This window comes from Camellia sinensis, chromosome 5 (assembly GCF_055761805.1).
Source record: "Camellia sinensis isolate YWXY chromosome 5, ASM5576180v1, whole genome shotgun sequence".
Classification (NCBI taxonomy): Eukaryota; Viridiplantae; Streptophyta; class Magnoliopsida; order Ericales; family Theaceae; genus Camellia; species Camellia sinensis.
Window position 1 is genome coordinate 183,934,027 of NC_138965.1, and position 6,574 is coordinate 183,940,600.

A 6,574-nucleotide genomic window follows, 5' to 3' on the forward strand; every position below is an offset into this window, starting at 1 on the left:
TTCTTCTTTATCAAGTATGGGCCCAGCCAAAATCAAATGAAATGTCATCAGACAAATATGAAAATATACAATAATATTTTGTGTCGTGTGAGAGAAAAACATCTCTTAAGCATTTACACAAACATATCGTGAATAAAGTCCATACAAGCAAAAGAAAATTTCAAGTTTATTACAACATTCAAGAAATTATAAGCATAAATTACGATTGATACTTGGAGAAATTCCTGGTTGTCGCAGTGGTGCTGCTGGTGGACAACATAAAACACAGTGGTGGTCTAGACGGTGACAGTGTGATTGTAACGCCCCAACTTTCGGGCCGTTAAATACGTACAATAATACAACACAAGTAAGATAGATAACCAAAACATCTTAATATGCATATATAACCAAAGTTAATATCACAGGTAATTCGTTTATGTTCCATTACAGGATTACCAAAACATTGCCAAACCAAAGGTCAAAAGGAAAAAAAACAAAACAACTAGTCTAAGTCTTCAAATGGACCACAGCTCCAACACTTTATCTTATTTGCCTTCAAAATAACCTTCACCATTGTAAACTGCTTCATCACCTGGCATGATACGCCATGAGCTTGGAATGCCCAGTAAAAACACATACACCCCCATATCTTCTATCAACCAATCAACCATACACAGAACAAATTGGGTAACATAACTTACAATATTACAACAAGGTTCTATGAATTAGTAGTTAGACTAGACGAGTAGAATCCCCCAAAGAGATCCTTCTACCCAACCACAAGGATTGAACACCGGACTATTCAGAACTCCCCCTTTTGCTGCTTTGCAGACCTTACCATCTATGCCCTCCTCCCAGCTATTTACCGGTCAATGACATTGATGGACCTCAAAAGGGACGGCCAAACAAGTGGGCTCACTTACACCCAAATCGTGCCTAGGGCTTGGTTACACCCTGCACATACCATACCAAATCGTGTCTAGGGCTCGCTTACACCCTGCACATACCATACCAAAGGGCTCGCTTACACCCTGAAACACCGCATAGAGTCTGAATACTTCCGTGTCAACCTAGGGCCTCGCTTAGACCACTTGCGCAAGACTTAACTCAGTTGGTTTTAATCCCATTCACATGTATATTACATAAATCATTCTGAAGCATAGGAGTGAACGTCACCCATTACCAACCCCTTTCCATTTCCCATTTATTAGATCTATTGCCAAGCAAGTTAGTCACATTCGGTAATTCGGTAATATAAAAGAGCACGAGACAAACATAAGAAATGAAATATAGCCCATGATAATCATACATAGGTATGGTAAGGCAAGCAAATAACATTAGGCATGCTTTAAAATACTTAGAGACAAACAACACAACAAAACACCATTTCCGGCACTGCTCGGTTCTGCAGGGCTAACAAGAGTGCTTTGGGAAAAATACTTCTAGGTCAAATTAGGGGCTGAAATTTCACAAAAATAATAATTAACCTGTCTAGTTGCAATGCCAATTCACAGAATGTGCATAGCACCTCTAGAAATTCATATACAAGCTATATTCGAAAACCTGTCCAGATTTGTCACCCGTTGAGAAAACTAGCTTTGCTCTCAATCTATCCAATGATTTTCACCCAAATAAATTCCATTGAAAAGAGGACTCAAAATCATAAATTTGTATAAAAGAACCAACCTGAGATGATTTTTCTGAAATTTTATAAAATTGCAAGAAGTGGACTGTTTTTTAGAGACTTAGGACCAGATTTTTAAACAAAGTATGCAAGCCCTGAAAACACACAATTAGGGGCTAATAAAATTACCACAAGCTCTAAACACACAAAATAGCCTACATTAAATTCAGATTGAAGAAATAAATAAATTTGATATTTCTTTTAAATTAGAGAAGTTACAGCAGTGCCTAATTTTACAAATTTGTAAGGCAAAGTCACTAAATCAAACCCACTCTTATATACATCAAAAACCCTATTTCCTATTAATATGCAACACAAGAGGGCATCTAACAATAGGATGGGATGGTGAAAGAATTGGAGAAGACAAGGGGAAGAAGTGTTCTTACCTTGACTCAAGAAGACACCCTTTTTCTTCCTTTTCTTTTTTTCTTCTTCTCTACTTCTCCCTAATCACACTCTCCTTCTCTCACCCTCTCCTTGGCTATTGATATGTGTGTATGTGTGAAATTGAGACAAGGCTCTCAATTTATAGGAAATAAGCTTGGGTCCTAACTTAATGACTAAGGAAGGTCTAAATATCTAGATATTTTTTTATTTTGTTTTTCAACCAATTTTCTACCAAAATATTATTTATCACACCTATGTACATATTCAAATAAACAATAATATTCTATTCAAATAAATAATAAATATTCAAATAAATAATAAATGAAAGAACAACAAAAACAAAAATAGAAATAAAAATAAAATGTATGAATTAATTTATAAACTAGGAGGTAAATAAATAAAAACCAAGTTTTGGGATATTTCCAATTATAAAGTGGTGTTCTGGCATTTAACTATAATACAAAATAAAATATAGAAAATTTATTCTTTATTGGACCATTTTGTAAAATTTTATGAAATTTGGGACTAAAATGCAATTAACCTAAGGCTTAGGGTTTCAAGTGTAACTACCAAAAATTAGGGTCTCTACAGTGATGGTGGTGATTGGGGCCAGTGGTCCGAGGCGGTGTTGGCAATGGTGCCAGCAATGGCCTTCGGAGGTGCTATGAGTGATGATGGTGGCGATTGGAGTCAGTGATCATCAAAGCGGCTGTGTTTGCAATGGTACCGACAACAGCCTTCGGTGGTGCTATAAGTGATGAACAATTTACAGTGAGAGAAAGAACAAATAGGCAAGAGGAGAATGTCCAGATCTATGTTGGTTATATCTTTCAAATTTAAAACAAGTTTTAACTCTTCATATTTGGATTTGAAGCGGGAATTTGAATTTTTATTGAAAGCTAAATTCATCTTTCAACAATAACATTAGCGCTATTAACATTTTTCTTTTTTTTTCGATATAACGGAAAGAAGCGCTGTTAACATTCATTCAAGCAAGAGATTTGTGTCATTCAAGATTGCTTATGTGGGAGCTCACTTACATTAAGCTTTTGTGGCATTTTATGATTGGCCCGGAGCACCACCTAGGATGGAAAACATGGTGCTCCAGGAATACTAAATAATTTTCCTGATTAAAATGGATTAAGCTCTAAATATTCTGAGATGAGCTTTTTTTTCCTCCTAAAACCTATTGTTGGTGATAATTATAAATAAAACACCAAAAAATACAAATAGTAAAAATTACAATAACTATTGAAAGGGTTGAGGCGCAGAAAATTCGCTCTCTTTAAAGAGATTCAAGAATTCTGCAATTAGGCATAGCCTCACATCGGTGCAGCAGAAAAAACTGTGACTTGTCCCCCCTAGGATACAACAGCTTGACTAAGTCGTATAGTTCACCAATCTTGCATAATTAGTTGAATCCAAAGCTTCATCACATACACCTTTTATTTCTTTACCTGATAATCTCACACAAAAATAATAAAATAACAAAACCCTTCTTCTTTTTTTCTCATACTCAAAATAAGAGGTTAGCTTAATTTATAGGAGAGGAAAACTTGGTGGGCAAGAAAAGGGTTTTCTTGGAAGAGATGAAACTTGGTGAGCAAGAAAAGGGTTTTCTTGGAGGAGAGGAAACTTGGTGGGCAAGAAACTTGTAGGAAAAGAAAAGATAACTTGGAGGGAAAGAAACTTTTCTTAGAGGCAAAGAAAGGTAGCTTGGAGAATAAGTTGCTTGGAGCCCAAACACACAATATAATCTATAACACATTATAATATTAAAATATCTGTTAACATTCCCCCACCTATTTTAATATTATAGGTAATAAAACCTGAGATTATTAGACAAATAAAGATATTATGCATCATAGTAGGTGTGCTCTGCATTGAACCTCCATTAGTGAAACAATAATACCCACTTTAGAGCCAATAGTATGCTCAGCATTGAACTATGACTGCTTAAGAGAAATAAATAATTATTGCACACACATAATATTCTAGGTGTTCTAACAGTCAGCACATTACGGCCTTGTGCGATCCTAGGATTTATGAGTGTGTTTGAGAATTAGCCCAAATCTCATAGATAGCGGCCCCACTACCACACTCGCATAAGTGAATTCTGCCAAGGGTGCTTTTGTAACTATAACACCCCATTCAATAAGAGCTACAGAAATTCATTAAGAGTTTTTTTTAATAACTCAACCTCTACAACGTCATAGGATAAATGCACTTACATCATAAGGATGGGTAAAAATTAATTTAGTGCATTTCTCACAGTCATCATATGATCATTCCTCTCATTGAACCCAGTTATAGGATCTCTGGTCCTAGGTTGAGTATTCGCATACATGGCTCCTGCTATATTCAATGGGTTTCAACCCTATCCCCTTCGATGTATTCCAAACTTTATCTCTTGTTGAGGCCTTAGTTAATGGATCTGCAAGATTATCACTTGGGCTGCAAATGAACCGAGCCGAGCCGAGCTTTGCTAAGCTCGAGCTCGGCTCGTTTACTTATCGGGCTCGTTTACTTATCGAGCTCGTTTATCGAGCTCGAGCTCGGCTCGGCTCGGCTCGATAATTTTTTTTAATATTATTTATATTATTTAAATATAAATATTTAAATAAAAAATATTATTTATATTATTATTTATATATTTTTAATATATAAATAATGTATTTATACATATTTATATATTATTTAATATATAAATAATATATTTATTATTTAATTTAAATAAAGATAAACAAGCCGAGCTTATGCGAGCCCGAGCTCGGCTCGTTTACTAAACGAGCCAAGCCGAGCCCAGTCCTTAACGAGCCGAGCTTGTTCATGAACAACTCAGTTCATTTGCAGCCTTAATTATCACCAGATTTAATATAATCCACATTTATGATGCCATTATTCATATAAGATCTCACAATACTGTGTTTTCTTCTAATAGGTCTGGATTTACCATTATAATAACGGTTATTAACTCGACTAATTACTGTGGTGTTATCACAATGAATCAATATAGGTGGAATCTGTTTTTCCCAACAAGAGATTTTATTTAACAAATCTCTCAACCAATTTGCTTCTTCACTAGCTGTAGCTAAAACAATAAACTCAACCTCCATTGTTGAATTAGTAATAATGGTTTTTTTTTAATTATTATTTCTAACTTATAGCACCACCTCCAAATGTAAATAAGTAACTAGTGGTTGATAATGAATCACCTGACAAGGTATTCCAATCGGCATCACTGTCACCTTCAAGTACTGCAGGATACTTATTATAAAACAAGCTATATTTTATAGTATCAGATGAATGTTTCATAATCCGCTTAATTGCTAGCCAGTGATCACTACCGAGCTTGCTAGTAAACTTACTAAGTATTCCAACTGCATAGGTAATGTCAAGTCTAGTACAGTTAGTCGCATAACGCAAGCTACCAATCATACTAGTCTATTCCTTTTGATTAATTACATCCTCAACATTTTCAGCAGGAAATAAACGCACATGAGGATCAAAATGAGTAAGAACATGTTTGCACTTATAAAAATTATATTTTTTCAAGATTTTCTCAACATAATGCGACTGATTAAGAAATATACCATCAAAAGTTCATTCCCAAAATATAATTAGCCTTACCAAGATCTTTCATATCAAAATGACTACTAAGCATATTTTTAGTTTCCACGATGATATGCAAATTAGAGCCAAACATAAGTAAATCATCCACATAGAGGCTAATAATAACATGTGAATTTTCTTCAGATTTATAGTAGATGCATTTATCACATTCATTGGTTTTATAGCCATTCTTAATCATGCTGGAATCAAATTTCTCATGCCATTGTTTAAGGGCTTGTTTTAAGGCATATAGGGATTTAACTAGCTTGTACACTTTGCTTTCTTGACCGAGTTCCACAAAACCCTCAGGTTGATCCATATAGATTTTTTCATCTAAGTCTCCATTTAAAAAGGCTGTTTTAACATCCATTTGATGAATTTTTAGATCATTAATTGCAACCACTATGATTAATAATCTAATGTATTAAAAGAGTCAAGATATGCTTGTTTAAAACCTTTTGCAAGAAGCCTTACTTTATATTTATCAATAGTTCCATAAGGTTTAAGTTTTTTCCTCAAAACCCATTTACAGCCAATAGTTTTACAACCTGGCGGTAAATCTACTAATACCCAAATTTTATTGGATAATAATGATTCCATCTTATTATTTACAGCCTCATTCCAAAAAACAGAGTCAGGAGATGTCAAAGCTTCTTGTAAAGTTAATGGAGTTTCCTCTACGTTAAAAACATGATAATCAGGGCCAAAATCTTTTTCTAATTTGTCTCTTTTACTCCTAGGTTGAAAAACTATAGTGTCTTGGTTTTGTAAAAGAAAAGTAGAGGAACCGGTTTCAGATAAAATATTTTCTTGATAATTTTGACCCCCACCATTTTTAGATTTAAAAGAAAATTTTTCTTTATGAAAAATTGCATCCCTTGATTAAAAAATTATTTTGTTTTCAATATCAAA